Genomic DNA, 23,485 nt, shown 5'->3' on the forward strand with positions numbered 1-23,485 from the left:
GAGAGCAAGTCCGGCATCCAAGCCATTAATAGTGAGAGGAGCAGCGGGACCGTTAACAGTGAGAGAGAGTGAGAGGAGCAGCAGGGCCATTAACAGTGAGAGAGAGTGAGAGGAGCAGTAGGGCCATTAATAGTCAGAGAGAGCGAGAGGAGCAACGGGGCTATTAACAGTGAGACAGGGTGAGAGGAGCAGCGGGGCCATTAACAGTGAGAGAGAGTGAGAGGAGCAGCGGGGCCATTAACAGTGAGAGAGTGAGAGGAGCAGCGGGGCCATTAACAGCAAGAGAACGAGAGGAGCAGTGGGGCCGTTAACAGTGAGAGAGAGAGAGAGAGAGAGGAGCAGCGGGGCCGTGAACAGTGAGAGAGAGTGAGAGGAGCAGCGGGGCCGTGAACAGTGAGAGAGAGTGAGAGGAGCAGTGGGGCCATTAACAGTGAGAGTGAGACGAGCAGCAGATCCATTAACAGTGATAGAGCAGGTCCAGCAGCTAGGCAATTAATAGTGAGAGGAGCAGCAGGGCCGTTAACAGTGAGAGAGAGTGAGAGGAGCAACGGGGCCGTGAACAGTGAGAGAGAGTGAGAGGAGCAGCGGGGCCGTTAACAGTCAGAGAAAGTGAGAGGAGCAGCGGGGCCGTTAACAGTGAGAGAGAGAGAGGAACAGTGGGAACGTTAACAGTGAGAGAGAGTGAGAGGAGCAGCGGGGCCATTAACAGTGAGTGAGACGAGCAGCAGATCCATTAACAGTGAGAGACCAAGTCCAGCAGCTAGGCCATTAATAGTGAGAGGAGCAGCGGGGCCATTAACAGTGAGACAGAGTGAGAGGATAGGCGGGGCCATTAACAGTGAGAGTGAGACGAGCAGCAGATCCATTAACAGTGAGAGAGCAAGTCCAGCAGCTAGGCCATTAATAGTGAGAGGAGCAGCGGGGCCATTAACAATGAGACAGAGTGAGAGGAGCAGCAGGGCTATTAACAATGAGAAAGAGTGAGAGGAGCAGCGGGCCCCTTTAACAGTAACAGAGCAAGAGGACAGCAGGGCCATTAACAGTGAGGGAGCGAAAGGAGCAGCCAGACCATCCGCAGTGATAGAGAGTGAGAGGAGCACCGGGGACATGAACAGTGAGAGAGAGATGAGAGGAGCAGCGGGACCATTGACAATGACAGAGCGAGAGGACAGCAGGGCCATTAACAGTGATGGACCAAGAGGAGCAGTGGGACTATTAACAGTGAGAAAGAGTAAGCGGAGCAGGGGACCATTAATAGTGAAAGAGCGAGAGGACAGTAGGGCCATTAACAGTGAGAGAGAGAGTGAGAGGAGCAGCCGGACCATCCACAGTGAGAGAGACTGAGAGGAGCAGCGGGACCATTAAGAGTGAGAGAGAGTTGAAGGAGCAGTGGGGCTATTAACCGTGAGAGAGAGTGAGAGGAGCAGCGGGGATATTACCGGTGACAGAGTGTGAGGAGCAGCCAGACCATCCACAGTGAGAGAGACTGAGAGGAGCACCGGGCCCATTAACAGTGAGAGAGAGAGAGAGAGAGAGAGAGAGAGAGAGGAGCAGCGGTGCCTTTAACATTGAGAGAGAGTGAGAGGAGCAGCGGGGCCGTTAACAGTGAGAGAGAGAGAGAGAGGAACAGTGGGCACATTAACAGTGAGAAAGAGTGAGAGGAGCAGCGGGACTATTAACAGTGAGAAAGAGTGAGAGGAGCAGCGGGGCCCTATAACAGTAACAAAGCGAGAGGACAGCAGGGCCACTAGCAGTGAGGGAGAGAGAGGTGCAGGCAGATCATCCACAGTGAGAGAGAGTGAGAGGAGCAGCGGGTCCATTAACAGTGACAGAGCGAGAGGACAGCAGGGCCATTAACAGTGAGAGAGCGAGAGGAGCTGCGGGGCCATTAACAGTGACAGAGCGAGACGACAGCAGGGCCATTAACAGTGAGAGAGAGTGAGAGGAGGAGTGGGACCATTAACAGTGAGAGAGCGAGAGGAGCTGCGGGGCCATTAACAGTACTAGAGCGAGAGGACAGCAGGGTCATTAACAGTGAGGGAGCGAGAGGAGCAGCCGTACCATCCATAGTGAGGGAGAGAGAGACGAGCAGCGGGCCCATTAACAGTGAGAAAGAGTGAGAGGAGCATCGGGACCATTAACAGTGAGAGAGAGTGAGAGGAGCAGCGGGGCTATTAACAGTGAGAGAGAGTGAGAGGAGCAGCGGGACTATTAACAGTGAGACAGAGTGAGAGGAGCAGCCGAACCATCCACAGTGAAAGAGACTGAGAGGAGCACCGGGGCCATTAACAGTGAGACAGAGTGAGAGGAGCAGCGGGGCCATTAACAGTGAGGGAGAGTGAGAGGAGCACCAGGGCTATTAACAATGAGAAAGAGTGAGAGGAGCAGCGGGCCCCTTTAACAGTAACAGACCAAGAGTACAGCAGGGCCAGTAACAGTCAGGGAGCGAGAGGAGCAGGCAGATCATCCACAGTGAGAGAGAGTGAGAGGAGCAGCGGGTCCATTAATAGTGACAGAGCGAGAGGACAGCAGGGCCATTAACAGTGAGAGAGCGAGAGGACAGCAGGGCCATTAACTGAGGGAGCGAGAGGAGCAGTCGGACCATCCACAGTGAGGGAGAGAGAGATGAGAGAAGCAGCGGGCCCATTAACAGTGAGAGAGAGTGAGAGGAGCAGCGGGCCCATTAACAGTGAGAAAGAGTGAGAGGAGCATCGGGACTATTAACATTGAGAGACAGAGGGAGAGGAGCAGTGGGACCATTAACAGTGAGAGAGAGAGAGAGTGAGAGGAGCAGCAGTGCCTTTAACAGTGAGAGAGAGTGAGAGGAGCAGCGGGGCCATTAACAGTGAGTGAGACGAGCAGCAGATGCATTAACAGTGAGAGAGCAAGTCCAGCAGCTAGGCCATTAATAGTGAGAGGAGCAGCTGGGCCATTAACAGTGAGACAGAGTGAGAAGAGCAGCAGGGCTATTAACAATGAGAAAGAGTGAGAGGAGCAGCGGGCCCCTTTAACAGTAACAGAGCAAGAGGACAGCAGGGCCATTAACAGTGAGGGAGCGAAAGGAGCAGCCAGACCATCCGCAGTGATAGAGAGTGAGAGGAGCACCGGGGACATGAACAGTGAGAGAGAGATGAGAGGAGCAGCGGGTCCATTGACAATGACAGAGCGAGAGGACAGCAGGGCCATTAACAGTGAGAAAGTGTGAGAGGAGCAGCGGGTCTATTAACAGTGAGAGAGTGAGAGGAGCAGCGAGGCCATTAACAGTGAGAGTGAGACGAGCAGCAGATCCATTAACAGTGAGAACAAATCCAGCAGCTAGGCCATTAAGAGTGAGAAGAGCAGCGGGCCAATTAACAGTGACAAAGAGTGAGAGGAGCAGCGGAGCCTTTAACAGTGAGAGAGAGAGAAAGAGTGGGAACATTAACAGTGAGACAGAGTGAGAGGATAGGCGGGGCCATTAACGGTGAGAGTGAGACGATCAGCAGATCCATTAACAGTGAGAGAGCAAGTCCAGCAGCTAGGCCATTAATAGTGAGAGGAGCAGCGGTGCCATTAACAGTGAGACAGAGTGAGAGGAGCAGTGGGGCTATTAACAATGAGAAAGAGTGAGAGGAGCAGCGGGCCCCTTTAACAGTAACAGAGCAAGAGGACAGCAGGGCCATTAACAGTGAGGGAGCGAAAGGAGCAGCGAGACCATCCGCAGTGATAGAGAGTGAGAGGAGCACCGGGGACATGAACAGTGAGAGAGAGATGAGAGGAGCAGCGGGTCCATTGACAATGACAGAGCGAGAGGACAGCAGGGCCATTAACAGTGAGAAAGTGTGAGAGGAGCAGCGGGTCTATTAACAGTGAGAGAGTGAGAGGAGCAGCGAGGCCATTAACAGTGAGAGTGAGACGAGCAGCAGATCCATTAACAGTGAGAGAGCAAATCCGGCAGCTAGGCCATTAAGAGTGAGAAGAGCAGCGGGCCAATTAACAGTGACAAAGAGTGAGAGGAGCAGCGGCACCATTAACAGTGAGAGAGGGAGAGGAGCAGCAGGGAGTTTAAAAGTGAGAGAGAGTGAGAGGAGCAGCGGGGCCATTAACAGTGAGAGATAGTGAGAGGAGCAGCGGGACTATTAACGGTGAGAGAGAGAGAGGGGCGCAGCGGGCCCATTAACAGTGAGAGAGAGTGAGAGGAGCAGCGGCACCATTAACAGTGAGAGAGGGAGAGGAGCAGCAGGGCCATTAACAGTGAGAGAGAGTGAGAAGAGCACCAGGGAGTTTAACAGTGAGAGAGATTGAAAGGAGCAGCGGGGCTGTTAACAGGAAGAGAACAAGAGGAGCACCAGAGCCATTAACAGTGAGAGTGAGACGAGCAGCAGATCCATTAACAGTGAGAGAGCAAGTCCAGCAGCTAGGCAATTAATAGTGAGAGGAGCAGCAGGGCCATTAACAGTGAGATAGAGAGAGAGGAGCAGCGGGAAAATTAACATTGAGAGAGAGTGAGACGAGCAGCGGGACCATTAACAGTGAGAGAGAGTGAGACGAGAAACATGGAGTTTAACAGTGAGAGAGAGTGAAAGGAGCAGCGGAGCCATTAACAGTGAGAGTGAGACGAGCAGCAGATCCATTAACAGTGAGAGAGCAAGTCCAGCAGCTAGGCCATTAATACTGAGAGGAGCAGCGGGGCCGTTAACAGTGAGAGAGAGTGAGAGTATCAGCAGGGCTATTAACAGTGAGAGAGAGTAAGAGGAGCTGCGGGCCCATTACCAGTGACAGAGCGAGAGGGCAGCAGGGCCATTAACAGTGAGGGAGCGAGAGGAGCAGCCGGACCAACCACAGTGAGTGAGAGTGAGAGGAACACCGGGGCCATTAACAGTGAGAAAGAGTGAGAGAAGCAGTGGGACCATTAAGAGTGAGAGAGAGAGTGAGAGGAGCAGCGGGGCTATTAACAGTGAGAGAGTGAGAGGAGCAGTGGGGCCATTAACAGTGAGTGAGAGTGAGAGGAGCAGCGCGGTCATTAACAGTGAGACAGAGAGAGAGGAGCAGCGGGGCCATTAACAGTGAGGGAGACGAGCAGCAGATCCATTAACAGTGAGAGAGCAAGTCCAGCAGCTAGGCCATTAAGAGTGAGAGGATCAGCGGGGCCATTAACAGTGAGAAAGAGTGAGAGGAGCAGCGGACCCCGTTAACAGTAACAGAGCAAGAGGACAGCAGGGCCATTAACAGTGAGGGAGCGAAAGGAGCAGCCAGACCATCCGCAATGATAGAGTTTGAGAGGAGCACCGGGGACATGAACAGTGAGAGAGAGATGAGAGGAGCAGCGGGTCCATTGACAATGACAGAGCGAGAGGACAGCAGGGCCATTAACAGTGATGGACCGAGAGGAGCAGTGGTTCTATTAACAGTGAGAAAGAGTAAGAGGAGCAGGGGACCATTAACAGTGAAAGAGCGAGAGGACAGCAGGGCCATTAACAGTGAGAGAGTGAGAGGAGCAGCGAGGCCATTAACAGTGAGAGTGAGACGAGCAGCAGATCCATTAACAGTGAGAGAGCGAATCCAGCAGCTAGGCCATTAAGAGTGAGAAGAACAGTGGGCCAATTAACAGTGACAAAGAGTGAGAGGAGCAGCGGAGCCTTTAACAGTGAGAGAGAGAGAGAAAGAGTGGGAACATTAACAGTGAGACAGAGTGAGAGGAGCAGCGGGGCCATTAACAGTGACAGAGTGGGAGGAGAGCAGGGCCATTAACAGTGAGAGAGAGGGAGAGAAGTACCTGGGCCATTAACAGGGAGAGAACGAGAGGAGCAGCAGGGCCATTAACCTGTGAGAGAGAGTGAGAGGAGCAGCGGGGCCGTTAACAGTGAGAGAGAGAGAGAGAGAGAGAGGAAGAGTGGGAACATTAACAGTGAGACAGAGTGAGAGGAGCAGCGGGGCTATTAACAGTGAGAAAGAGTGAGAGGAGCAGCGGGACCTTTAACAGTGAGAGAGAGAGGAAGAGTGGGAACATTAACAGTGAGACAGTGAGAGGAGCAGCGAGGCCATTAACAGTGAGAGCGACTAATACGAGCAGCGGGGCTGTTAACAGAGAGAGAGAGAGAAAAACAGTGGGAACATTAACAGTCAGACAGAGTGAGAGGAGCAGCGGGGCTATTAACAGTGAGACAGAGCGAGAGGAGCAGTGGGCCATTAACAGTGAGAGAGCGAGAGCAGCAGTGGGCCCAATAACAGTGACAGAGGGAGAGGACAGCAGGGCCATTAACAGTGAAAGAGCGAGAGGAGCAGCGCGGCCATTAACAGTGAGACTGGGTGAGAAGCATCGGACCCTTTAACAATGAGAGAGCGAGAGAGGAGCAGTGGCGCCATTAACAGTGTGTGAGAGAGAGAGGTGCAGCGGGACCATTAACAGTGAGACAACGAGAGGAGTCGCGGGGCATTTGTCAGTGAGATATTAAGAGGAGCAGTGGGAACATTAACAGCGAGAGAGTGAGAGGAGCAGCAGGACCATTAACTGAGAGCGAGAGAGAAGCAGTGGGGCCTTTAACAGTGAGAGTTGGAGAGAAGCAGCTGGGCCTTTAACAGCGAGAGAGCATTGCAGAGCATGGAGAGCAGTTGATTGATGAGTAGGATTGGTGAGTATGTCTCGTCTTTAAAGTAAAAGTAAAGTCTTTACCTTGTGTTGAGGTCTCTCGTGTTTTTTTCTCTTTTTCTCAAAAATAGCTTGTTAAGTATTAGACCGATACTAACGTGTATAAAAGTTTCAGTAAAGTATAAAGAGCGGGGGATTCTTCATGTGTAAAGGGCAGGGATAATTAATTAAGTGAGAGGAGCAGCAGGGCCATTAACAGTGAGAGAGCGAGAGGAGCAGCAGGGACATTAACAGTGAGAGAGAGCGAGAGGAGCAGCAGGGCCATTAACAGTGAGAGAGACTGAGAGGAGCAGCGGGACCATTAACAGTGAGAGAGTGTGAGAGGAGCAGCGGGGCCATTAATAGTGAGAGAGAGTGAGAGGAGCAGCGGGGTCATTAACAGTGAGAGAGAGAGAGAGAGAGAGGAGCAGCGGGGCCATTAACAGTGACAGAGTGAGAGGAGCAGAAGGGCCGTTAACACTGAGACAAAGAGTGCGAAAAGCAGCGGAGCCATTAACAGTGAGAGAAGAACATCTGGGCCTTTAACAGTGAGAGAGCGAGCGAGGAGCAGTGGCGCCATTAACAGTGAGAGAGAGAGAGAGAGGAGCAGCGGGCCCATTAACAGTCAGAGACTGCGGGAGGAGCTGCGGGACCATTAACAGTGAGACAACGAGAGGAGTTGCGGGGCATTTATCAGTAAGAGATTAAGAGGAGCAGCAGGAACATTAACAGCGAGAGAGTGAGAGGAGCAGCAAGACCATTAACTGAGAGCGAGAGAGAAGCACTGAGGCCTTTAACAGTGAGAGTTGGAGAGAAGCAGCTGGGCCTTTAACAGTGTGAGAGCATTGCAGAGCATGGAGCGCAGTTGATTGGTGAGTAGGATTGGTGAGTATGTCTCGTCTTTAAAGTAAAAGTAAAGTCTTTACTTTGTGTTGAGGTCTCGTCTTTTTTTCTCAAAAATAGCTTAAGTGTTAGATCGATACTAACGTGTATAAAAGTTTCATTAAAGTTTAAAGAGCAGGGGATTCTTAATGTGTAAACGACAGAGATAATTAAGTGAGAGGAGCAGAGGGGCTATTAACAGTGAGACAATGAGAGGAGCAGCGGGACCATTAACAGTGAAAGAGTGCAAGAGGAGCAGCCAGGCCATTAACAGTGAGAGTGAGAGGAGTAGCGGACCATTAATAGTGAGAGAGCGAGAGGAACAGCGGGGCCATTAATAGTGAGAGAGAGTGAGAGGTCCAGAAGGGCTGTTAACACTGAGAGAAAGAATGCGAGAAGCAGCGGAGCCATTAACAGAGAGAGGAGCATCGGGGCCATTAACAGTGAGAGACCGAGCGAGGAGCAGTGGTGCCATTAACAGTGAGAGAGAGGAGCAGCGGGCCCATTAACAGTCAGAGACTGCGAGAGGAGCAGAGGGGCCGTTAACAGTGAGAGCAAGAGAGGAGTAGTGGGGTCTTTATCAGTGAGAGATTAAGAGGAGCAGCGGGACCATTAACAGTGAGAGAGCAAGAAGAGCAGCGGGGCCATTAATAGTGAGAGTGAGAGGAGCAGCGCGCCCATTAACAATCAGAGACTGCGAGAGGAGCAGCGGGACCATTAACAGTGAGAGAGTAAGAGGAGCAGCGGGACCATTAACAGTGAGAGTAAGAGGAGCAGCGGGACCATTAACAGTGAGAGAGTAAGAGGAGCAGCAGGAACGTAAACTGAGAGCAAGAGAGGAGCAGTGGGGCCTTTAACAGTGAGAGTGAGAGAGGAGCAGCTGGGCCTTTAACTGTGAGAGAGCATTTCAGAACGTGGAGAGAAGTTGATTGGTAAATAGGATTGGTGAGTATGTCTAGTCTTTAAAGTAAAAGTAAAGTCTTTACTTTGTGTTTTGGTCTCTCGTCTTTTTTTCTCTTTTTCTCAAAAATAGCTTGTTAAATATTAGATCGATGCTAGTGTGTATAAAAGTTTCAGTAAAGTGTAAAGAGCGGGGGGTTCTTCATGTGTAAAGGGCAGGGATAATTAATTAAGTGAGAGGAGCAGCGGGGTCAGTAACAGAGAGAGACAGAGGAGAAGCGGGACCATTAATAGTGAGAGAGTGAGAAGAGCAGCAGGGACATTAACAGTGAGAGAGAGCGAGAGGAGCAGTGGGGCTATTAATAGTGAGAGAGACTGAGAGGAGCAGTTGTCCATTAACAGTGAGAGAGAGAGTGAGGAACAGCGGGACCATTAACAGTGAGAGAGTGTGAGAGGAGCAACCGGGCTATTAACAGTGGGAGAGTATGAGAGGAGCAGCAGGGCCATTAACAGTGAGAGAGGAAGAGGAGCAGCGGGGCTATTAATAGTGAGAGAGAGTGAGAGGAGCAGCGGGGCTGTTAACAGTGACAGAGTGAGAGGTCCAGAAGTGCCGTTATCACTGAGAGAAAGAGTGCGAGAAGCAGCGGAGCCATTAACAGTGAGAGAGGAGCATCGGGGTCTTTAACAGTGAGAGAGCGAGCGAGGAGCAGTGGCGCCATTAACAGTGAGAGAGAGAGGAGCAGCGGGCCCATTAACAGTCAGAGACTGCGAGATGAGCAGCGGGACCATTAACAGTGAGAGAGTAAGAGGAGCATCGGGACCGTAAACTGAGAGCGACAGAGAAGAAGTGGGGCCTTTACCAGTGAGAGAGGAGCAGCTGGGCCTTTAACTGTGAGAGAGCATTTCAGAGCGTGGAGAGAAGTTGATTGGTGAGTAGGATTGGTGAGTATGTCTAGTCTTTAAAGTAAAAGTAAAGTCTTTACTTTGTGTTTTGGTCTCATCTTTTTTTCTCTTTTTCTCAAAAATAGCTTGTTAAATATTAGATCGATGCTAGTGTGTATAAAAGTTTCAGTAAAGTGTAAAGAGCGGGGGGTTCTTCATGTGTAAAGGGCAGGGATAATTAATTGAGAGGAGCAGCGGGACCATTAATAGTGAGAGAGTGAGAAGAGCAGCAGGGACATTAACAGAGGGAGCGATAGGAGCAGTGAGGCCATTAAGAGTGAGAGAGAGACAGAGGAGAAGCGGGACCATTAATAGTGAGAGAGTGAGAAGAGCAGCAGGGACATTAACAGTGAGAGTGAGCGAGAGGAGCAGCAGGGACATTAACAGTGAGAGACCGAGACGAGCAGCGGGACCATTAACAGTGAGACAACGAGAGGAGCAGCGGGACCATTAACAGTGAAAGAGTGCGAGAGGAGCAGCCGGGCCATTAACAATGAGAGAGAGTGAGAGGAGCAGCGGGGCCATTAATAGTGAGAGAGCGAGAAGAGCAGCAGGGACATTAACAGTGACAGACAGCGAGAGAAGCAGCGGGGCCATTAACAGTGAAAGAGTGTGAGAGGAGCAACCGGGCTATTAACAGTGGAAGAGTATGAGAGGAGCAGCGGGGCCATTGACAGTGAGAGAGGAAGAGGAGCAGCGGGGTCACTAACAGTGGGAGAGAGAGAGGAGCAGCGGGGTCATTAACAGTGAGAATGCGAGAGGAGCAGCGGGGTCAGTAACAGTGAGAGAGAGACAGACAGGGGAGCAGCGGGACCATTAATAGTGAGAGAGTGAGAAGAGCAGCAGGGACATTAACAGTGAGAGAGAGCGAGAGGAGCAGCGGGGCCATTAATAGTGAGAGACTGAGAGGAGCAGTTGTCCATTAACAGTGAGAGAGAGTGAGGAACAGCGGGACCATTAACAGTGAGAGAGTGTGAGAGGAGCAGCAGGGCCATTAACAGTGAGAGAGGAAGAGGAGCAGCGGGGCTATTAATAGTGAGAGAGAGTGAGAGGAGCAGCGGGGCTATTAACAGTGACAGAGTGAGAGGTCCAGAAGTGCCGTTATCACTGAGAGAAAGAGTGCCAGAAGCAGCGGAGCCATTAACAGTGAGAGAGGAGCATCGGGGTCTTTAACAGTGAGAGAGCGAGCGAGGAGCAGTGGCGCCATTAACAGTGAGAGAGAGAGAGGAGCAGCGGGCCCATTAACAATCAGAGACTGCGAGAGGAGCAGCGGGGCCATTAGCAATGAGAGAGTTTGAGAGGAGCAGCGGGGCCATTAACAGTGAGAGAGAGAGATGAGCAGTGAGGCAGTTAACAGTGAGAGAGAGAGAGAGAGAGGAGCAGTGGGGCCGTTAACAGTGAGAGAGTGAGAGGAGCAGCGGGGCCATTAACAGTGAGAGAGAGTGAGAGGAGCAGCAGAACCTTAACAGTGAAAGTGCAAGAAGCAACGGGACCATTAACAGTGAGAGAGAGAATAGCAGCGGGACTATTAATAGTGAGAGAGACAGGGAGGAGCAGCAGGTTCATTAACAGTGAGAGAGAGAGGGAGGCACAGCGGGGTCATTAACTGTGACAGAGTGAGAGGAGCAGTGGGGCCATTAACTGAGAGCGAGAGAAGAGCAGCTGGGCCTTTAACAGAGAGCATTTCAGAGTATGGACAGCAGTTGATTGGTGAGTAGGATTAGTGTGTATGTCTAGTCTTTAAAGTAAAAGTAAAGTCTTAACTTTGTGTTTAGGTCTTTTGTCTTTTTTTCTCTTTTTCTCAAAAATAGCTTGTTAAGTATTAGATCGTTACTAGTGTGTATAAAAGTTTCAGTAAACTATAAATTGCGGAGGATTCTTCTTGTGTAAAGGGCAGGAATAATTAAGTAATTAAATAAAATACAAAAGCAATGGCTGGACGGGTGAAGTGATGCTGCTGCAACATGTGGGAGCTGTTGGATACCAAGGTGTCCTGGAGCAAACACATCTGTAGTTAGTGTTTGCAGCTCAAGGAACTTTGGATCTGAGTTGAGGAGCTGGAGTCCGAGCTGCAGATATTGCGTCACATCAGGGAGAGGGAAAGTTACCTGGACACTTTGCTCCAGGAAGTGGTCACACCCCTCAGATAAGATAATTCAAATTTGGTCTGTGATGAGGGACAGGAGGGTGTGACTGCAGGTGAAGCAGGTGTGGATCCCAGGGGGTAGCGTTCAAGGATCCTCAGCCCCTGAAACTGTCCAACAGTTATGAGGTTCTTGCAAGCTGTGTGGGTAAGAGTGGGGATCCCAGGGAGGATAGCAAACTGACTATGGCACCTTGGCACAGGGAGCCATTCAAGTCACGGGAGGAATTTGGAATGTCGTAATGATAGGAGATGGTATGATTAGGGGGATAGATACTGTTCTCTGTAGCTGTGAGCGTGAGTCCCAAAGGCTACGTTGCCTGCCTGGTGCCAGGGTTAAGGGCGCCTCCTCAGGGCTGGAGAGGAACTTGCAGTGGGAGGAGAGGTATCCAGTTGTCATCGTCCATGTTGGTACCAACAACATTGATAGGACCAGAAAGGAGGTTCTGCTGAAAGAATTTGAACAGTTAGGAGCTAAATTAAAAAGCAGAACCTCTTGGGATTACTACCTGAGCCACAGGCAAACTGGCATAGGGCAAATAAAGTCAAGGAGTTAAATGCGTGGCTCAAAGATTGGTGTGGGAGGAATGGGTTTCAGTTCATGGGGCCCTGGTGCCAGTACTGGGGTAGAAGGGAGCTGTTCTGGCGGGATGGGCTTCACTTAAACCGTGTTGGGAACAGTGTCCTGGAGAATTGAATAACTAGATCTGTAGAAAGGGCTTTAAGCTAAATAGAGTGGGGGGAAAGTTCTGGAAAGGGGATATGTAGGCTTACAAAGCAGAAGGCTATGGCAGCATTGCAGGTCAGCTATTCAGGTATTGATTCCCAGAGTGTGGCAGGAAGGGACAGAATGTACAAACATTAAAAAAGCAGTAAATAGGGTCTAAGAGGGGGAAAATGGTAAAAAGGCAAAATTAATGGCTCTTAAATGCACGTAGTATTCAGAACAAAATAAATGAATTAACCACACAAATAGAGGTTAATGGGTATGATCTTATCGCCATTACAGAGACATGGTTACAAGGAGATCAAAGCTGAGAACTAAATATTTAGGGGTATGTGATTTTTTGAAAAGACAGACAGGAAGGAAAGGATGGTGGGGTAGCTTTGTTAGTATGAGACGGAATAAGTACAATAGCAAGAGATGATCTTGGATCAGAAGATGTAGAATTCATATGGGTGAAGGTAAGAAATAACAACAGGAAGAAGACACTGGTGGGAGTAGTATATAGGCCCCCTAACAGTAGCTGTACTGTAGGACAGAAAGTCAGGAGATAATGAGGGCATGTAAAAAAAGTCAGTACATTAATCATGGGTGACTTTAATCTTCATGTAGATTAGGAAATTCAAATTGGCAGAGGTAGCCATGAGCAAGAATGCATAGAGTGTATTCAGGACAGTTTCCTGGAACAAAATGTTGTGGATCCAACCAGGGATCAGGCTAATTTAGATCTAGTAATGTGTAATGAGACAGGTGTAATAAATGATCTCAGAGCAAAAGATATTGCAGGAAACAGTGCCCATAACATGGTAGAATTTAACATTCAGTTTGAGAGTGAGAAATTTGGGTCAGAAACAACTGTGCTAAACTTAAATAAGGGTAATTACAAAGGAATGAGGGCAGGGTTGGCTGGAGTGGACTGGGAAAGGATTTAGCAGAAAAGACAGTTGATGAACAATGGCAGACGCTTAAGAAAATAGCTCATGTCTCACAACAAAGATATATCCCAGTGAGAAAGAAGGATTCTAGGGAAGGGTTAAAAAAGGAAGTTAAGGTTAATATCAAATTGAAAGGAAAAACACAATGTGGCAAAGGTTAGTAGTAAGCCAGAGGATTGGGAAAGTTTTAAAAACCAACAACAGATGGCGAAAAAAAATAATAAAGATAGGGAAAATAAACTGTGAAGGTAACCTAGCAAGTAATATAAAAATGGACAATAAGAGCTTCTTTAAATATACAAAAAGGAAGAGAGGCCAAAGTGAACATAGACCCCTTAGAGAATGAGGCTGGGGAAATAATAATGGGGAACCAGGAAATGGCAGAGGAGTTGAATGAATACTTTGCATAAGTCTTCACGGTAGAAGACACTAGTAGCATTCCAAAAATACTCAATAACCAAGGGGAAAAGGGGGTGGAGGAAACAAATACAATAACTATTACTAGAGAAAAAATACTAGGGAAACTAACGAGGTTAAAGGCCAATAAGTCTCCTGGACCCAATAGGTTGTATCCTAGGATATTAAAGGAAGTAGCTACAGAGACAGTGGATGCACTGTTAGTAATCTTCCAAGAATCCTTAGATTTTGGCGAAGTCCCAGAAGATTGTAAAACTGTCAATGTAATGCTCTTATTTGAAAAGGGAGGGAGACAAAAAAGCAGGTAACTATAGGCTAATAAGCTTAACATCCATCAGTCGGAAACTGTTAGTGTCTATGATAAAGGATGCAATAGCAGAGCATTTAGAAATGCATAATATAATCAAGCAGAGTCAGCATGCCTTCCTGAAGGGGAAACCATGCCTGACAAATTAATCGGAATTCTTTAAGGAGGTAACAAGCAGGATAGATAAAGGGCAACCAGTAGATGTAATATATTTGGATTTCCAAAAGGTGTTCAATAATGTACCACACATAAGGTTACTTAATAAAATAAGAGTCCATGGTGTTGGGTGTATTTTATTAGCATGTATAGAGGATTAGCTAACTAATAGAAGACAGAGTTGGGATAAGGGGTGCATTTTCAGGATGGCAGGGTGTCACAGGGATCAGTGTTGGGCTGACAATTATTTACAATATATAATGGCTTGGATGAAGGAAGTGAATATACTATTGCCAAGTTTGCAGATGACACAAAAATAGGTGGGAAGGCAAGTGGTGAGAATGACACAGAGGGATATAGACAGGTTAAGTGAGTAGGCAAACACTTGGCAGATGGAATATAATGCGGGAAATTGTGAGGTTATGTATTTTGGCAGGAAGAATAGAGGAGCTGAATATTATTTAAATCTGGAGAGACTGCAGAAAGCTACAGCACAGAGCAATTTGGGAGTCCTTATGCATGAACCCCACAAAACTAACATACAAGTTCAGCAGGTAATAAAGGCCAACATTCCATTTGCCTGCCCTATTTCAAAGGGAATGGAGTATAAAAATAGGGAAGTCTTGCTAAAACTCTACAAGGCACTAGTTAAACCACACCTAGAATACTGTGAACAATTTTGGTCCTCTTATCTAAGGAATAATATATTGGCATTGGAGGCAGTCCAGAGAAGGTTCACTATGTTGATCCTGGGTATGGAGGGATTTCCTTATGCGGAGAGGTTGAGTAGATTGGGCCTGTACTCATTGGAGTTTAGAAGAATGAGAGGCAACATATTGAAACATAGAAGATTCTTCGGGGGCTTGACAGAGTAGATGCTGAGAGGTTGTTTTCCCCTTGTGGGAGAGTCTAGGACCAGAGAGCATAATCTCAGAGTAAGGGGTCACCCATTTAAAACAGAGATGAGGAGGAATTCTTCTCTCAGATGGTAGTGAATTTGTGGAATTCTTTATCACAGGGGGCTGTAGAGGCTGGGTCGTTAAGTATATTCAAGGCTGAGTAAGACAGATTTTTAATCAGTAAGGGAATCAAGGGTTAGTGGGAAAAGGCAGGAAATTGGAGTTGAGGATTATCAGATCAGTCATGATCCCATTGAATGGCAGAGCAGAATCGATGGGCCAAATGGCCTACTTCTGCTCCTACATGTTATGGCCCCAGGTCCGACGACATTGGGGCACAGAGCCTTGAGCTGGTTGTCACCCTTGTAAAGATGCCCATACCAAAACCACAGTTGGTGGACCGTCCAGGAGGGGGTGAGGTAGCAGGAACCTCACACATGGAGGTCTCCCAGGACTCTTACCTACCCTGGAGGAGGCGCCACTCCTTGGATGAGGAGGAATTCATGACTCTTGGAGTCAAGATTATTTCCTCCCCAGATGAAGAGGAGGTGGTGTCTCCGCGTTTAACATCCTCTTTCCGCCCTCTGAGTGAGGGCAGGAATTCTAGTGTCTCGTTGTGGTCCCCTGAGCAGGGCCCCTCAGGGGTCAGTGAGGGTGTTGTCCTTGAGGTTGCCCCCACCCTGACCCACCTTGTACCCTTGAGATGCCATCTGGCCTGCCAGGGAACCATGGTGATTCCCTGATTGATGAGTCATTGGGTGACAGTGGCGAGGAGGGCCTCGCCGCTCTGCCTCAGTTTTTGGTGCCAGGCGTTACCATTCTGATTCCGGAACTCTTTCCGGTTATGCCAAGCGACCCAGTGCCTGGGATGGAGTGGGTCTCTGAGCCACTGCCGCCTTCTGATCCAGAATCCCGCGAGGAGGCCAGAGAGGACACCTCTGGCCTTGGTCCTGAGGGTGGGATCAAGGCAGAGGGAGAGCTAGTTGGCAACTCCGAATCAGCCTCTGCACTCAATGCAGGGGAAGGGTCGGAAGCCCAAGGTGATGATCCGGAGGAGGAGGTGGCGTCGATAGTGAGCAGTGCCAACAACCTTGAGTCGTTGGAGCCAAGTGAGGTGATGGGGCCTTAAGAATCACCTTAAGAACTGGTGCCCGGTCTCCCTCCTCAGCACGGATTACAAGATCTTTGCCAGGGCAATGTCTACTTGCCTAGGCACCATGCTGGACCACATGATTCACCCTGACTAGTCCTACATGGTTCCAGGCCATAACATCTTTAATAACATCCATCTGGTCTGGGATATCATCCATTCTTCCCAGAGGACTGGTCTGTCGAGTGCCTTCCTGCCTCTGGACCAGGGTAGATCACGAATATTTATTTGGGACTCTGTGAGCATTCGGGTTCAGGATGCATTTCCTCGCCCCGATCTGACTTCTGTATATTGCCGCAGAGTGTCTAGTTAAGTTAATGGGTCCCTGACGGCATCCTTTCGCTTTGGGAGAGAAGTGTGTCAGCGCTGCCCCCTGTCTGGCTAATTGTATTTTATCTGCGTGGAGCCTTTCCTGCTTCTCTTGCGGAGGAGGTTGTCGGGATTGGTTCTGCACGAGCCGGGCATTGGGGTGGTCCTCTCGCCTTACGCCGATGACATGCTCCTCATGTTCATTGAACTGGCTGATCTGCGGAGGATGCCCGAGTGCCAGGAGGTCTACTATAGAACCATAGAAAAGTTACAGCACAGAAGGAGGCCACTTGGCCCATCTTGTCCGTGCCAGCCCACCTTTCTATTCCCACCTTCCTGCATTCGGCCCATAGCCCTTCAGCTTACAGCACTTTAGGTGCAGATCCGGATACTTTTTGAAAGAGTTTAAAGTTTCTGCCTCTACCACCAACTTGGGCAGTGAATTCTAGACACCCACTACCCTCTACGTAAAAAAGTTCTTCCTCATGTCCCCCCTACACCTTCTGCCACTTATCTTGAATCTATGTCCCCCAGTTCTAGAATTCTCCATCAAGGGAAACAATTTTATCCTGTTCACTCTACCTATTCCCTTCATAATTTTGTACACCTCAATCAAGTCACCTCTCAGCCTTCTTTGTTCTAAGGAAAATAACCCCAACTTATCCAATCTCTCCTTGTATCTACACTTTTCTAACCCTGGCAACATTCTTGTAAACCTCCTCTGCACTCTCTCCAGAGCTATTATGTCCTTCCTGTAATGTGGTGACCAGAACTGCATACAATACTCCAGTTGTGGCCTCACCAATGTTTTATACAATTCCAACATTATATCCTTACTTTTATATTCTGTACCTCTGCCAGTGAAGGAGAGCATTCCATATGCCTTCTTTACAACCTTGTCTACTTGAGCTGCTGCCTTCAGGGACCTGTGTAGTTGTACGCCAAGATCTCTCACTTCATCTACCCCTCTTAGTATATTCCCATTTATTGTGTAACCCCTGTAACTGTTTGACCTCCCTAAATGTATGACCTCACACTTCTCTATGTTAAAATCCATCTGCCACTTTACCACCCACTCCACCAACCTATCCATTTCGTTTTGGAGATAATGGCTATCCTCTACACTAGCCACTACTCGGCCAATCTTAGTGTCATCTGCAAATTTCCTAATCGTGCCCCCCACGTTCACGTCCAAATCGTTAATATATAACACAAAAAGCAAGGTTCCCAACACCAAGCCCTGTGGAACACCACTTGAGACAACTTTCCATTTGCAAGGGCATCCATCGACCATTACACTTTGTTTCCTGTTACAAAGCCAACCTTTTATCCAGTTTGCCACGTTACCCTGAATCCCATGGGCTTTTACTTTCCTGACCAATCTGCCATGTGGGACCTTGTCAAATGCTTGCTAAAATCCATGTACACAACATCCACTGCACTACCTTCATCAACCCTTCTTGTCACTTCCTCAAAGAATTCAATCAAATTTGTGAGGCAAGATTTCCTTTAACAAATCCACGCTGACCATCCCTGACTAGTCCATGTCTTTCCACATGACAGTTAATCCTATCTCTCAGGATTGATTCTACTAATTTGCTCACCACCAATGTAAGACTAACTGGCCTATAATTGTTTGGCATTTCCTTTGATCCCTTTTTAAACAATGGAACTATGTTTGCATTTCTCCAGTCCTCTGGTACCTCCCCTGTATCTAATGAAGATTGGAAAATCATCCTCAGAGCATCTGCTATCTCCTCCCTGACTTCCTTCAGCAGCCTCGGAAACAATCCATCTGGCCCTGGTGACTTATCAACTTTCAAGGGTTTCAACCCTTCGAGTACTTCCTCTCTCTTTATAACTATCCTGTCCAATATCTCGCAGTGTTCCTCCTGGACTACTATATCTACATCCTTTCCTTTGTAGACATGGAGACAAAATATTCATTCAAAACCCTTCCCGCAGCCTCTGCACCTACATACAAGTTTTCATCTTCATCTCTGATAGGTCCCACTTTTTCCTTAACTAACCTTTTAGCATTAATGTATTGGTAAAACATCTTTGAATTATCTTTAACTTTACTTGCTAATCTTTTTTCATGCCCTCTCTTTGAATTTCTTATTTCCTTTTTTACTTCGTCCCTGCACTTCCTATATTTGTCTAGGCTGTCTGCAGTGCTTAGTTCTTTGTGCCTATTGTATGCTTTCTTTTTCTGTTTGATCTTCCCCTGTATTCCTCTAGACAACCAAGGAGGTCTAGATTTGGCAGCACCACTCTTATTTTTGTAGGGCACATGTCTTCTTTGTACAGTTAGGATCACACTTTTTACCGCTTCCCACTGGTTTTCCACTGTTTTATCTTCCAGCAGTGCTGTCCAGTGCACCTCAGCCAAGTCCATTCTCATTTCTGCAAAAATTTGCCTTCCCCTAGTTCAAGGCTTTTACTCCTGCCTTATCTCTGTCCTTTTCCATGGTAATGCTGAATCTAACTGAATTGTGATCACTGTCCCCGATAAGGTCACCAACTGACACTTCTCCCACTTGCCCTTCTTCGTTCCCCAAGACTAGATCTGCCGCATCCACTACCAGGATCAGCTGGGACTCCTGGTCGGTCCAAGGCAAATGGATCCCCTACCCGAGGAGCTCAGGCCTTTCACCTGGAGCAGGATCAGCTTTCTCTACCTGGGGATCCACCTCTGCCCTGTTGAGGAATCCTGGCTGCCAAGCTGGCAGGAGCTGGAGACCAAAGTCACCACTCCCCTGCGGCGCTGGACAGAACTGCTCTGAGTACTGTCTTACTGGGGTCAAGTTCTGATCATAAACCAGCTGATTGCTGCCATGTTGTGGTACTGGCTGGTCACTTTGACCTCTACCCCGGAGTTTGCCAGAAAAAAACCAGAGAATGCTCGCCGACGTTTTCTGGGACAAAAGGCTACACTGGGTTGCTGCTGAGGTTCTGAGTCTCCTGCTTAGGGAGGGCGGTCAGGCGCTAAGTGTGCCTACGCACCCAGGTGGCGACTTTCTGCCTTCAGCCCCTTCCGAGATGGTGTGCCCTGGCGACGCATTTCTTCCCCCAGGTGCGGCCTGAATTATGCCGTGCAGCTCCTGTTTACAGACCGCAAGGGCCTTTATGGCTCCATGCAGGCGTTGCCCATCTTTTACCAGGACCTGACCAAAGTCGGGAATATAGTCGGCTCACGACACAGCTCTCCACCATCAGGAGTAACAGCTATCATCAGAGAACTGCTCAGAAATCCGCACATCCACCACTTTCAGTGGCTGGCAGAGAGAAGGGCTGTGGCTCCCGGGGTGACCAGAATCAGGGATGTCCTGGGTGGCGGAGCAGTAAGCTGGATGCTTCCGCAAGAGTTTGTGCATCACGTGTTGGTGGACATTTGGCTTGCGGCCAATGCCATCCGTGACCTTAGAAGGGTTGTGCTTGGCCCTGATGTCATACGTGGTCTCAAGGATGCTCAGGTGCGTGGTGGTCTTCCGTCTGAGCGTACCCCTGTTTGGACAGAACTCCACATTGGCTCCAAGCCCCGAACCCTTCCTTGGGAGCTGGTGCACCACAACCTGAGTCACCTCGCGAAAATGCCCTCCATGTCCTTTAGCACGACGCGGAGGGGTTATCCGTACGGGCTGCTGCTGCACACCCTTCACCTCTTTGCCCGTGCCCACCACCCAGTCGTGCCTTGGCATTGCCTTGTTGCTGTCTGGCAATGGAGGTCCCCAGTGGAGGGCACCATACGAGGGTGTCCTCCCCCTTACCATCAGGGACCTGGGGTGGAGGGTGTTGCACACAGCAGTGCCATACAACTGTAGGATATGTCGGTTCATGGACTCCCAAGACACTTGAGCTTTTTGCAGCCTTTGTGGAGTCTGTGGACCACGCTTGCCTTTGCAGCTCCAGCAAATGTCATGATTGAGTCCAAAAGCTTGTTATCTGATTTGGACTAGTAAATTTCTGGCCTCCAGCAGTCCTCTGAGTGCCAGACACCTGGGAAGTCCCCGCTGCCATCTGCTGTGGATCAGACAGTGTGATGTGCTCACCTGATTGTGATCCCGAGGCTATTCTAAAGCTAGGTTGCACTGAGGTGTGTGTCTCTGCACTGGTAGAGGGTTTGGGTGAGCACTGTGATGGGACTTCAAGGAGGGTGCCTTCAGATTCCTCTTCAGAGGTTTCTTCAGAGCTTAATTGGAGGCCCTGGGTCGAGGACTCTCTTGTTTGTTTCCCAGATGTGCCTGCGAAAGCAAGGGAAGATAATTAGTCCTTGGCAGTGGCCTGTGAAACAGGACACATCACACACGGCATGGTTGTCTGATGGATGTTGCATTGCTGGATCTTCACTTGATATAGCACCTCCGACCTCACTGTCAGCACAGCAGCAGTCCAGATCCTCGCCGGCCAGCTGGATGGCTGTTTTCAAAGTCCATGAGGACCTCAATTTCAGGCATTCCTCCACTAGTCTGCGACCTCTCCCTGTTGTTGTGTTCCAGCTTGTCCTGCATGAATAGAGATGGAGAAAGTGTTAGCAGGATGCCTGCCAGGCCAGATGAGTAGTATGCCTGGCGTGTGTGGGTGGTGAGTTGTCTCATGGACTGGATGAAGACAATGAAGAGAGATTGTATGAGAGATTGAATGGGGATGTCCATTGAACTGGCAGTCAGTGAGGGCCCTGTGGATGTGTGATGGGTTTGTGAGTGTTCGAGTTGAGAGCGTGATAAGAGTGACTTACCCTGGCTGAACGGATGAGATCATTCATCCTCTTGCGGCACTGGGTAGCTGTCCTCTTTTGAAGGGCGTTGGCGTTGACCCCCACTGCCACCATCTCCCAAGCCTGGTTGGTAATGATACTGCCCATCCTGCGGCCAGAGGACATCCCAGCAAACCTCCACTGCATTTAAAAGGAACTCCAGTGATGCATCGCTAAACATGGGAGCTGCAGTCTTTTTGCCTTTTGTGGACATCTTCTCTGTAGCAGTTGTGGGCTAGAGGCACTGAGATGTGGGCGCATGGCAGCACTTTAAATATGGCGCCCGGCGTGATGGCATGACGGGCGACTGAGACCCCGCCTGCCATGGAAACGGTGTGTTTCCCAGGGATGCATAAGTATTGTGGTGGGTTTGGGACAATGGTGTGAAAACCCGCCATCATGGCCAGCAGGTAAAACATCATTTTACCCTCCCACTATGGCACTTAGTGCAAATCTGGGATGATTCCGCCCAACATCTAGGAACAAAAACTCAGTGGGAATGTAGATCAGGAGGCAAAGTGGATGACCTGATATTTGGTTCGACTGAAATCCAATAGCCACAGTTTTGCCCAGTCACTTAATTTATTACCATCTCTTTGTAATTGTACGCTTCCATCTACTCTGCTTATAATTCCCCCTACACCTTTGTGACTTTCTATCACATTACCTAAGTGGCTAATAAATATGGTGAATAGTTGAGACCCCAACACAGATACTTGAGGGTCACCACAAGCCAAATAATTTAAAGATAGTAAACTGTGCAAAAAGCAATCAAAAAGGCAAACGAAATATTGACCTTCATCTCAACAGGGGCTAGAATGCAAAGAGGATGAAGTAATGCTTGGTCAGACCTCATCTGGGCTACTGCGTACAGTTTTGGACATTAGAACAGATATCTAGCCATGGATGGGGTGCAGCAGAGATTCGCTGGAATGATGCCGCGACTTAGAGAGTTATATAAACTTGGATTGTATTTCATATAGTGTAGAAATTGAGGAGTGATCTGATTGAGGTGTTTTAAATTTTACAATGATTTGATTGGGTAGATGTGGAGAAACTTTCTTTTGGTGAGGGAATGAAGCAGAAGGAGACATGACCTTGAAATTAGAAAGCACTTTTTCACACAAAAGGAGTAAAAATCTGGAACTCTCTCCTCTAAAAGGCTGTGGATGTTGGGTCAGTTGAAACTTTGAAGATGGAGATTGAGAGACTTTTGTTTGGTAAGGGTATTAAAGGATATGGAGCAAAGGCAGGTAGAGGGACAGATCAGTGACAATCTAATTGGTTGCTGGAGCAGCCCTGAGGGGCTGAATGGTCTACTCCTGATCCTGTGTTTCACATTTACATCCATGCTTGGATTCTGCAACCCAGTAAAAATTGATCAAAGGTGTCATTGATATTGAAATGGTAGGGTTGAGGTCAGTAGAAGTCATGTCTGATGCAGCAGCCGGGGCTTAAGGAATAGACACTGTGACAAACTAAGTACAATAAAAAATCGACAGTTCACATTAAAATTAAAAATTGTACTATAATGCCTTCATTCAGAATTCTGTGATGATTGTTTGAGTTGTCTCACTTGACTCCCCAAAGCCTGGCAAACTATCTACAGGGCCCTCGTCAGGAGTGTGACAGAATATTCTCTACTTGCCTGGATGAGTGCAACTCTGACAACATGGAAGAAATTCAACACCATCCAGGACAAAGCAGCCTGCTTGATCAGCACCCCATGCAACAGCTTAAAAATTCACCCCCTCCACCTCTGAAGCACAGTGTTAGCAGTGTGTACCACCTACAATATCCACTGCAGCAATTCACCAAGGCTCCTCAGACAGCACCTTCAAAACCTACAACCTGTACCATCTAGAAGGACAAGGGCAGCAGACACATAGGAACACCACACCTGGAAATTCCCCTCCAAGCTATTCACTATCCTGACTTGGAAATATATTGACATTCCTTCACTGTCACTGGGTTAAAATCCTGGAACTCCCTCCCTAACAGCACTGTGGGTGTACCTATACCACACGATTGCAGCGATTCAAGAAGGCACCTCACCACCACCTTCTCATGGGCAACTAGGGATGGGCAATAAACGCTGGCTTAGCCAACAACGCCCACATCCCATGAATGAATAAAAGAAAATTAAATAATAATCAACAATAATGAATGATAAAGGATAATCAAAAAGGAGGAACTTAAGCAAAGAAGCAACACTCATAGCTGCTAAGGATGATGTAATTTAGTTCAATGGGGTATTAAAGGTGGAAGCTTTTCCCCCAGAAACTTATAAGTATTGAGAAATCTTAAGCCAGTGCATCTGAAGCTGTTGAAGAGCTGGACACTTTAATCAAGTGATTT

This window comes from Carcharodon carcharias, chromosome 17, assembly GCF_017639515.1.
Source record: "Carcharodon carcharias isolate sCarCar2 chromosome 17, sCarCar2.pri, whole genome shotgun sequence".
Lineage (NCBI taxonomy): Eukaryota > Metazoa > Chordata > Chondrichthyes > Lamniformes > Lamnidae > Carcharodon > Carcharodon carcharias.